Source organism: Prionailurus bengalensis, chromosome B4 (genome assembly GCF_016509475.1).
Source record: "Prionailurus bengalensis isolate Pbe53 chromosome B4, Fcat_Pben_1.1_paternal_pri, whole genome shotgun sequence".
Taxonomy (NCBI): Eukaryota; Metazoa; Chordata; class Mammalia; order Carnivora; family Felidae; genus Prionailurus; species Prionailurus bengalensis.
Genome location: NC_057358.1, coordinates 18,505,973 through 18,517,402, shown reverse-complemented (window position 1 = coordinate 18,517,402; position 11,430 = coordinate 18,505,973). Strand labels below are relative to the sequence as shown.

At 34.7% G+C, this 11,430-nt stretch overlaps 1 non-coding gene across 1 annotated transcript; it reads left to right on the top strand.

Moving 5' to 3' along the window:
* Window positions 1-10,483: 10,483 nt before the first annotated feature.
* LOC122474153 lies at window positions 10,484-10,590 on the top strand. The gene has a single exon (XR_006294835.1). It is a non-coding gene; the product is annotated as a U6 spliceosomal RNA (small nuclear RNA).
* Window positions 10,591-11,430: the final 840 nt, after the last annotated feature.

The following is an 11,430-nucleotide window of genomic DNA, read 5'->3' as shown; positions in this document are numbered from 1 at the left end:
TTCTTACCATTATGGTTAGAATGTTCCATGCACACTTAAGAAGAGTATGTATTTTGCTCCTTTTGAATGGAATGTTCTTTATGTATCTATTAAATTATCTATTAAATATATCTGGCTTAATGTGTCATTTAAAGTTGATGTTCCCCATTGATTTTCTGTCTGGATGATCTGTTCAGTGATGTAAATATTGTGTTAAATTACCTTGCTATTATTTTATAGCTGCCAATTTCTCCCTTTAAGTCTGTTAGAATTTGCTTTATATATTTTGGTTCTCCTATGCATGGTGCACATATATTTGTAAATGTTATATCTTCTTGCTGGACTAACTCTTTTCTCATTATGTAATGAGAAAATTTTAGTACGGTGTTTGTTTTAAAGTCTATTTTCTCTGATATGAGTATAGCTATACTGTCTTTCTTTTCACTTCCACTTGCATGGTATAAATTTCTCCATCCCTTCACTTTCAGTGTGCATGTTATGTGTCCTTACTTCTAAAGTGAGTCTCTTGGAGGCAGCATATAGATGAGTCATATTTTTTAATCCATTTAGCCACTCTGTCTTTTGATTGGAGAATTTACTCCCTTTAAATTTCAAATAATTCTTGATAGTTTTGTACTTACTGCCATTTTGTTGTTTTGGAGCTGTTTTTTTAGTTTCTCTCTTTCCTTTCTTCTTTTCTCTCTTCCCTTGTGTTTTGATGGCTTTCTTTGGTGTTATCATTTTCTTTCTCATTTTCTTTTGTATATTTATTAAAGTTGTTGCTTTGTGGTTAACTAGGAGGTTGGTGTACAGCATCCTATACACACATGCATGCAGGTGTGTGTGTGTGTGTGTGTAGGTCAACTTTAGTTGACAGGGATTTAATTTGAACCCATTAAAACGTACATTTTTAGACCCCACATACTATATTTTTTGATGTCACATTTTACATGTTTTTATTTTATGTATCTCTTCAGTAATTATTATAGTCTTAGTCAACTTTACTACTATTGTCTTTTAACCTTCATACTTTCTCTGTAAGTGGCTGATCTTACTATGTTACTATATTTATCTTCGCCAGTGAGATTTTTACTTTCCTATGTTTTCTTGTTATTAATTAATGACTTTTACTTCTGGTTGAAAAAAAGTACCTTAAACATTTCTTGTAACGCTGGTTTAGGGGTGATGAACTACTATAGTTTTTGCTTATTTGGAAAACTTTTAATCTCCCCTTGAGTTCTAAGTGATAACCTTGCCAAATAGTGAATTCTTTTTTTTTTTTAATGTTTGTTTATTTTTTGAGAGAGAGAGAAAGAGAGAACATGTGAATGTGCACACAAGCAGGGGAGGGGCAGACAGAGGGAGAGAAAGAATCCTAAGCAGGCTCTGTGCTGTCAGTGCAGAGCCTGATGAGAGGCTCAGTCTCACAAACTTTGAGACATAACCTGAGCTGAAATCAAGTCACTACCAGGAACCCTGGTAGTGAATTCTTGGTTGGAAGTTTTTTTTCGTTTGGTTTAGCATTTGAAGTATGTCATGCCATTCCCTTCTGACCAGCAAGGTTTCTGCTAATAAATCTATTGACAACTTTATGGGGTTTCCCTTCTAGCCCTTAGTGCTTTCATTTATTATTATTATTATTATTTTAATGTTTATTTATTTTTGAGAGACAGACAGAACCCAAGTGGGGAAAGGGGAGAGAAAGAGGGAGACACAGAACACAAAGCAGGCTCCAGGCTCTGAGTTGTCAGCACAGAGCCAGATGTGGGGCTCAAACTCATGAACTGTGAGATCATGGCCTGAGCTGAAGCTCAATGCTTAATTGATAGCCATCCAGGTGCCCTCACTTGGTGTTTTTAAATTATCTCTTTAACTTTTACCATTTTACCACTTTTCCTTTAGCTCTTTGAACATATTTAAAATAGCTGATTTAAAGTATTCATCTAGTAAAATAAACATTTGAGCTTCCTAATAGATTGATTTTATTGATTGCTTTTTAATCTATGCATGGACTATTTTCTTGCTTCTTGGCATGTCTCGTATTTTTTTTGTTGCTACAAACTGATTTTTAAATAATCTATTGTGACAACTCTGTAAGTTAAGATATCTACCCTCCCCAGGGTTTGTTGTTGCTATTTTTATATAGCTATTATTTGCTTAGTAATTTTCCTGAATTAATTCCATAAATCTGTATTCTCTGTCATGTGTGACCACTTAAGTCTTTACTCAGCCCAGGGATGGCTAATGGTTGAACAGAGATTCTTTTTCAACCAATGGAACCAAAAATGCTCTCATTTTTAGCTGAGTGGCTCTATGTGCCTGTTGTATGCCTTCAAACCTAGCCAGGGCAGTTTACAATTCCATCTCAAGTCTTCATTTCCTGCTTGTTCATGCCCTTATGTTCAGCCAAAGGTGAGCAGTTATAGCCTGGTAAGGACTCTCCTCAGCAGGCACACAGTTCTACATACGCATTTGGCCTTCTAGATTCCCAGGAATATGTTGGAATTTTATGAAACCAACATAGATATATCATTTTCCAGTTTTCCTTTTTAAGATTTTTGGTTAGTCTATGGTTTGTCCCAACAGTTATCAATCTTCCCAGACAGCTGTGATGGTAAAACCCTTGCCTGTAATTGTTTCTGATAAATGCTCCTTTACCCACCCTCTACAGTGCCACAAGGGAGAAGGCTTTTAGTACAGAGTGTGTCTCCCAAGTCAGCCTTGTCAGTCAGTCTCCCAGGGACCCTTTAGACAGATAAGATAATACAACTTCTTGGGAAATGAGGCTTTGAAAGAGATCCGGCTATATTTACTCCTCCATTCCTGTGCTGGGAATGCAGACTGTTATTTTTCATGGCTACCACAGAGCTAGAGAGCTGGGGATTATACTAAAGCAAGATAAAATGCCAAAAAGCTGTACTGTTCTTGTTGAGATTCAACCATTTTTTCTTGAATAGACACTCTCTAATTGCTGCAAACCTTTCGTTAATTTTCAGAATTCTAAAAAGATTCTTCTGATAATTGTAGCAGTTGCTACTGTGGAAGAGCAAACTTGTGGACGTCTTTACTCCACTGTTTCTGCTGCTATCCACCTCTGCACATTTTACCGTAGTCTAAAGATGTCTGAGATCATGAAGGGTTATAAATAAATAAATCTGAAAGAAATTAAATATCACAGAATATTATGTAAAGCCTAAAACACCTGATTTAAATTTTAAGTAAGTTAATTCTTTTAAAATGTGGGAAAGGAGAATGGGATTACACTTACGTATTTTTATTTGAGGAAGCTTGTTAAGAGATTTACAAAATACACTGATTTTCTCTTACCTTTACTATACTTTGCGTTAAAAAATTTTATGTATGTCACAGTGCTAAATGTTCATATCTTTAAACTCAGCGGCCTCATGGAGTCTGCTCCCGTACTACGCAGCTTTGCCATCTACTGCTTAGCCCCCCTTGCATAATTTTTAATTAGTTGTTCACTTTTAATCCTTAAAAGAGAAATAAACTACATGCACGGAACTTAACTTATTTGTTATTAGACATCCCAGCATATAATTGAACTAAATTTATAAATTTTATCTTTTCACTTGGCTTTTTCTGAAAATATCTTCTTTAGCAAATAAAAATCTTTTCCTAGTCCAGTTTCAACAAGTGAACAGATAAAGAGCACAATACAGGATTCTGAATATTTCTTTTGAGATAGGTGTTTCTTTACATGCAAATTTTCATTAAAATGATCAATTTTAGGGGCGCCTGGGTGGCGCAGTCGGTTAAGCGTCCGACTTCAGCCAGGTCACGATCTCGCGGTCCGTGAGTTCGAGCCGCGCGTCAGGCTCTGGGCTGATGGCTCGGAGCCTGGAGCCTGCTTCCGATTCTGTGTCTCCCTCTCTCTCTGCCCCTCCCCCGTTCATGCTCTGTCTCTCTCTGTCCCAAAAATAAATAAATGTTGAAAAAAAAATTAAAAAAAAAATGATCAATTTTATTAGATTGCAGCTATTTTAACGCTAACTGTTGTGGGCTTCGGCCCATTCTTTTGTGTTTCTGCACGCATTTCCCAGTTGGATTTCACCAGGTCCTTGAAATGGCTTTAAAATCTCAAATGAGCTCAAGATGCTTCAAGGTGTCAAACTCCTTTTTTTTTTAAAACTGTGGTAAGATACATATATAACATAAAATTCCCATATTAACCCTTTTTCAATGTATGAATCAGTGGCATTAAGTACATTCACACTGTTGTACAGTCAATATTGCTATTTATATCCAGAACTTTTTCATCATCCCAAACTGGAACTCTGAATCTATTCAACAATAATTCCCACTCTTCCTTCCCTACAACTTCTAGTGACCACTATTCTATTTTTTGTCTTACGAATCTGCCTGTACTAGGCACCTCACCGAAGTGAAATCATACAGTATATGTTCTTTTGCATCTGGCTTATTTCACGTAGCATACTGTATTGAAAGTTCATCCATATTGTAACATGTGTCAGAATTTCATTCTTCTTAAAGCGGAATAATTTTATTGTGAATATATATATTCTAATATATACGTGTGTGTGTACATATATACACACACACGCCACTTTTTTAATCCATTCATTGCTCACAGATATTGGAGATTATTTCAACAAGGACATATAATAAGTCTATATACACAATCAAAAACTCAGTTGGAAAAAAAAAGAAAATTACAATCAGCAAGTTAAAAATCACACTGAATATAAATCTCTTAGGAGACATTCACGTATTATGATACCACATCTACATGGCTACTATGTAGAAAAAATGGAATTTTCATCTATTCGGCTGGATATGGATGCAATACTGATTTGCTGGCTGAAATGCAACTTTTACCTGTTTTTTGTTTGTTTCATGTTAATATACTCTATGTAAAAATCTGTAATTATTCTCAACATTCACAAAACACACACCAGAAGTCTTAAGGACAACTTGATAATATATCCTGTTTGGCACCGATTTTGCAATAAGCATGTTTTGTTCTGTATCCTGTTAGTCCGGTTTTATCTTTTATTCTAACCTAGGTTTCCAATGACATGTTTCAGAATTTTCCTGGCAATCTGGTTTCCCCCTGAAGCTCTGTTTTGCTTCCTAAAACATTACTATTTTTTTCTTTCTAGAGATTCTATTTCCATTTCTAGCCTCTCTTTTCTTTTATTCTTCAACAAGAAAATATCATAAGGTTGGTTTACTATAAACATTTTATTACAATTAGGAAAAAAAACTCATAATACAAGTACGCACTAAATTTAAGAAGTGTTAATGGGTTATCACAACTACTGCAACCTTTACTGAGGAATGAAGGCCAAACCTCCCGGGATTTGCATGATTAAAATCAACATATGTTAGAGGCAGGATTGCTCATGCAATGTGATGTAAAAGCTTGAGAAGTCAAGAAAGGGTGTGGTGAAAACTCTTTTCAGCTGTACACTCAGTCAACTGAAACTTGATGGCTCCAGCAAGTTTCTACACACCCACATAAGTAAGCTAATGTCAACCAGTAGCTGCCCTTTTTTGGTCAGAATGAAAGTAAAGCCACTATTTTTTAAGAGATCATATTCACTTCACATGCGATCCTCAGCAGATCTGAACTAAAATTTCAAAAGTTAAAGACAGTATATTTTTATTCCTTCTTGCTCTGTTAAATAAATATTCGATAGATACTATCATCCTGGAAGAGGATTGGGAGACAAATATATAGGAAATTAGTTCAAGTAATCTAGTGGGCAATCCCCATTTTAATGGAAAAGAAGTTTCAAATAGGTTTCAAATAGGACTGATGAAGACGGTATGGTCAATTGGGTAGAGGATTCCTTCCACCATGTTTTACAACCAGGTAGATGTAGCCAGCATCTTTCAAGAGAGGAAGATGCAAAATCCTGGTGAGAAGGCATTGTGTTCGAAAGGTCCAAGCATGTCATTTTAAAATTTTAATCTAGAAAAAAATATTCCTACAGCATATATATTGTGAAGTATGTTAATATCATAAATAAATTGCCAGGAGAGTATAAAATACCTTTTTATTTCATTATACAATTGAAATTGTATTTATTAAAAAAGAAAAAAAAAGATTGTCAAAAGAAAAACATAACAAGCATTAGTATTATATATTGAATGCCTATCTAAGAGCAGACTATTAATAACCAGAACTTTAGGGTGAAGGGTGTTTCAGAGAGCTACATGGCATAATAGTACAGTGATTTAATAACTAACTATAAACAACAAGAGCAACCAAAGTAATCTCTAAGTATTGTCCACTTTGAGATTTCCAACAGATTTCTGCTGAGTTTGTCACAGTAAGTTACTTTCAAACATATAGGTTTTGTTGTCACTGTATTTTTGTGATAGAACATTAGTATTATTTAATTGTGGCCAATTCACTGAAATATGCAGTATTTATTGAAATTCTGCAAAAAAAAAGAATAATGGAGCATTCAAATTCAGGTATTTTATGACCTACTTAAAATGACAGAGAAATCACAGTAGAGTTTGTGTAGTGAAAAGCAAATGGAAGCTTTAGAAACTCTTAGAGCATCAAAAAAAAACTTTTTTAATGAATGCTAATGTGCTATTGTTAATGAATGCTTTTTGCACACAACTGGAAAAGTCTATTAATTCCTTTTAATACTTAGAAGATTCCATTTATTATTAAAGAATCCAATAAACCATTTTTTTCCAGGCGCTACAGAATTTGGTCTAACATATTTTACTACCTGTGTATATTCTCTTCTTCTGATTTAATTCTAGTTGTCCTGATTAAATCATCCATCATTTTTAGGAAGATTTTTCTTATTGGTTTTCTGGTACTGCCTCACTGGTTTTAGCTATTTGCTCCTTTCTCTTCCTGATATGTCACTTTGAAAATATTTCAGTGACTTTCTTATATTAAATTTTCTAATAGCATTTTAGTTTCATTTTAGTGTCAGTTCATTTTCTATTTCTTATCCTTCATGCTTCCTGTATCTTTTCATCAGGTGTTGAAATTTTGGATTTCTATTTCTATTTGGGAACCTTCGTTAAAATAAGCAGCCCCCCCCATAATAAAAGTTATGCTATACTATCATTACATAGCTTGTAAATATTCCATAAACCTTAAATCCTGTGACACTTAGGAGTAAGAATTTTCTAATGTATTGGATTTGGATGATTATAGTAGCTGCTTCTTTTTCCTTCTTTTATGGACTAAGGAATGTTTTATATTAACCCTGAAAAGACCATACAAATTTTGTGTTTTGTGCAACATGGCAAGTAAAGAGATATACTTTATGGGGATGGAGGATTAACTCTTCAACTTACCCAATGAAGGTCAACCAAGATCAAAATCCACACCAGAAATGTGTGTTTGGCAGTACACAGGATACATGATAATTAGGTTGGCAATATCTAAACATGGACCCAGAAAATGTGTGGAGGTAGAGGAGTAGAAGAACTCATGCCTCAGTGAAGAGAAGTACAGTGAAAGGTAAAAATCGAGAGGTTGCATTTTAAAGACTCAGAAGATCTTAAGAAGATACGAGGATGGATGGTGGTTTAGGTAGACACATACACATTAGCAAATGGTGCCCATGGGTGACTGACATGTGAAATAGTATACAGCGAGTTTCTGGAATTGGCACCAAAGAATGATTCCAGGTAAAGGACAAAAAGATATACAGAGAAAACATCATTAAAGATAGTCATGAAGTTACAACAATATGGTATTTTTTTCTCTCTCTTCCAAGTGATACCCCAAAGTCCTAGCATCATCAACTAACCTCATGACTTGTGGAGTCAATCTTGTAAACTGTAAAACTGGGTCCAAGATTAATAATTGCAACTTGAATCAATATCTGTATTCTAAGCTGATAGTATTTTATATAAATGTAATTCTCAATAGGATGAGCTTATTATGATTTCTTGTGAGACTAAGGGATATTTGAAGAAAGAAGGCTGTAATGGCAGAAAAAATAATGTAATTCTGTATTGGGGAAGCGAAGAAAATCTACTTTTAAAAATACAAACTACAGAAGTAACATCTTCTCAGCCAACTGGAATACAAAAAAAGGTCATGATCCTTCACTGGGGCACAGCTGGCACACACTGGAAAGGGTCATATCAGAATTTTCATGGGAAAAGAATAAGGTTCTTGTTTATCAAAGGAAGTCATGAAATAAAGAAGAAAATAATATCAGTGTTGCATAATGACTAACCCAGTGTTGTCACTCAAATTACAGCAGTCAACAATTGAGTGGCTTGGATTGGCCTAATGATCAAAGTAGGAATTGGGCTCATTTAGTGGTACTTAAGAATCCGTAATTATCATCATCATTATAGGTAGGTCCACAAACTGTCAATCCTCAGTTTAAAACTGATACCCACAAAATATACGACAGACACACAACTGACATTATATGAAAGTGTACTTTAAAGATCTATAGAATGTGGGGCACCTGGGCGGCTCAGTCAGTTAAGCCTCTGACTTTGGCTCAGGTCAGGATCTTGCGTTAGAGAGTTCGAGCCCCACACAGGGCTCTGCGCTGACAGCTCAGATTCTGGAGCCTGCTTCGGATTCTGTGTCTCCCTCTCTCTGTGTCCCTCCCCTGCCTGCGTTCTGTCTCTCTCTGTCTCAAAACTAAATAAATATTATAAATAAATAAACAAACATTAAAAAATAAAGATCTATAGAATAAACGTTAGAAAAATGTGACATTAGCTCCTAAAGCAGTGTTGCTTTGAGATCTCTCCTTGAACTCTATCGGTATCGTCAAGTATGCTGGGTGTGCACACAGATTTCTGATCCATGCCTCTGCCTGCTGAGTTGGCTCAATGAATGTGAGTTGGGGTGGAAGGGAGGAAACTCATTCTTTAAGAAGCCTTTTAGGTGATTAAGTGAAGCAAGTTACCCTGACCCCGCACTTGGAGAACACTGGCCTAGAGTAAGGGATGACAGTAAACATCCCTTTCATTGTACATGTGTACATAAATGCATTTTTTTACTACCTGTCAATTGTTCGTGCAAACAACAGTAAGCTGAAAAGAAAAAAAATTGTACCCTTATATTGTAATAATACATGATATATTTTTTAAAAGATCTTCTCTAGCATCTAAATTTCTGAAGTCAGTTTTATTAGTCAGATGAGACAGTAAGAAGCATAAATTAAAAATTAACTATAAAGCACATTCCTCTAAGATTAACTTCATTTATATAATGAGGTGTTGTAATTCAGAATTTAGAAAGTAACAGCCAAGTTGAGGACAAGCCCTTCTCATTTAATTGCCCCTCCTTGGTTGGTTATCAGTCAGAGCTTAAATCCTTTTGATTCTAAAACAATAGTTTCACTTTCAGGGCTTTTTAGAGATATTTGTGGGAACTTTTCTCCCTCTTGTTTCATTGATCAGCATAAACAGAAAATATCTATATGGGGCAGGCCATTATTCATATGTTTTAATCATTTTAAAGAAATATAATTTCTGCTAGCAAAAAGATTACCCTCTTAATTACAAATAAAATCTCTCACTGTGTGTATATGTATAGCATGTAGACAAACAGACATCTATTTAGCTATTATTCATTTTGACTCTTCAAAATTTTTTTATTAGTGAAGTTGTTAATAAACCATATTGTTCATATCTTTATCTGTAAAGATAGTACTTACTGGTTTTATTGTGAACTATAAGAAATAAAGTATTTTGTGTTTCTAGTGTTGCACAAAAACCACTTTTAGCCTTACTAATTTTTTTTTTTGCTTATTTGCTATTTTATAGGGATTAATGCCAAATGTGTACCATTCCAATGATGTATTTCCTACTTTGTGGTTCTTATGTAATTTCTATTATGTAAAAATTTAAGTGTGAGAATATTTTTACATTGGCCAGGGTGAAAGAATTGCTCTTCAAAATAAATCAAAATGATTGTTTCAATAAAAACTGACACCATCATACATACAATTTGGAATGTAAAAGCTATTAAAAATTACAGACCTTAAAAATATCTTTTATTTGAGACATTTTTATTTGGTGGGTCTATTAAGTCAAACTTCTAGTTTTGTGATATCTTACAATAAGAATGAATCTTCATCCTCACAACTGAGTTGTGTTCCGTTTAAGTAGAGGGTTTGCCCAAATTATGACCAGGCTTGACAAAGAGACCTATTCTCAAACTGGATTGTAAAGTAGCCACTGGGACACCCTAACAAAACAGTAGAGTTACAGTAAGGGAAACAATACCCTTTTCTTCCCAGTTCAGAACACAAGCCAATTTGACTAATTTGGGAACTGTGACAAAATTAGTAATGGCTTGTATGTGCATAATCTGAGGATTTCATATGTTTAACTTATATTTTAATACTTTGAATGTAAGGTAAAATAAACAGAAAATCAAGAAGATTCGCATATTGCTGAGTCCCAAAGTGTTATTGTAATAAGCTATAATTATAACTGTGGCTATGCGTCTTCAAGTTTTTCTTGAAAGAAGAAAATCCCAGTGCTTGCTTTATCAATATATGCATACATACATACATACACACACACTAAAATTGGAACAGTACACATAAGATTAACAGAGCCGTGTGCAAGGATGATTCACACATTTGTGAATCATTTTGTATTTGTCACTCTTTGTCCTAGAAGAGATGGGGGTGGGGACACAGGATGACAAGGGTGATTAAAGGGTAACTAATCTCTACCACTTATATTTCATTCATTTCAACATATAAAACACCAGTGCTACACACCTTGGTGTATGAATACAGTGTTGTATGATTCTCTTTACTTTCTCTGTACTTTTAAATATAAAAATCTATCACCATAGTCGTCAATTTCCAAACCTATGAAAATTATCAGAAGTGCTATATATTAAGATTTATTCTTAATGATACTCTCTCTTGCAATATCTGTAATAGGGAAAATTGGAAACAATCTAAAATTTGAATACAGGAATGGCTAAGTAAATTAGAGTAGATTAACATGATTATTATGTATTTATTTGGAAATCTTATTTTCTATACTAGTTCCCTATTGCCACTATAAAAAATTACCACTGACTTAGCAGCTTAAAATAACACAAATTTATTACCGAACAATTCTGGAGATTCCAAGTCTGAAATAGACCTCACTGGGAAAAATGAAGATGTCAGAGGGGCTGAATTCTTTCTGGGGAGAATACCTTTCCTTGCCTTTTTCAGCTTTTAGAGGCTACTGCATGTGCTGCCTCTTGGCCCTTTGCTCACATCACTCCAACCTTTTGTTTCCATCCTCACTTCTCCTACCACGGACTCTGACCCTCACGTCTCCCTCTTAGAAAGATCCTTGTGATTACACTGTGCCCACTAGAAATATCCAGGAGAATGTCCCCATCTCCAGGTGCATTAAATTAACCACATCTGCAAGGCCCTTTTTGCCATGTAAAGTAACATATTCACAGGTTCTGGGGATTAGGATGTGGGCACCCTT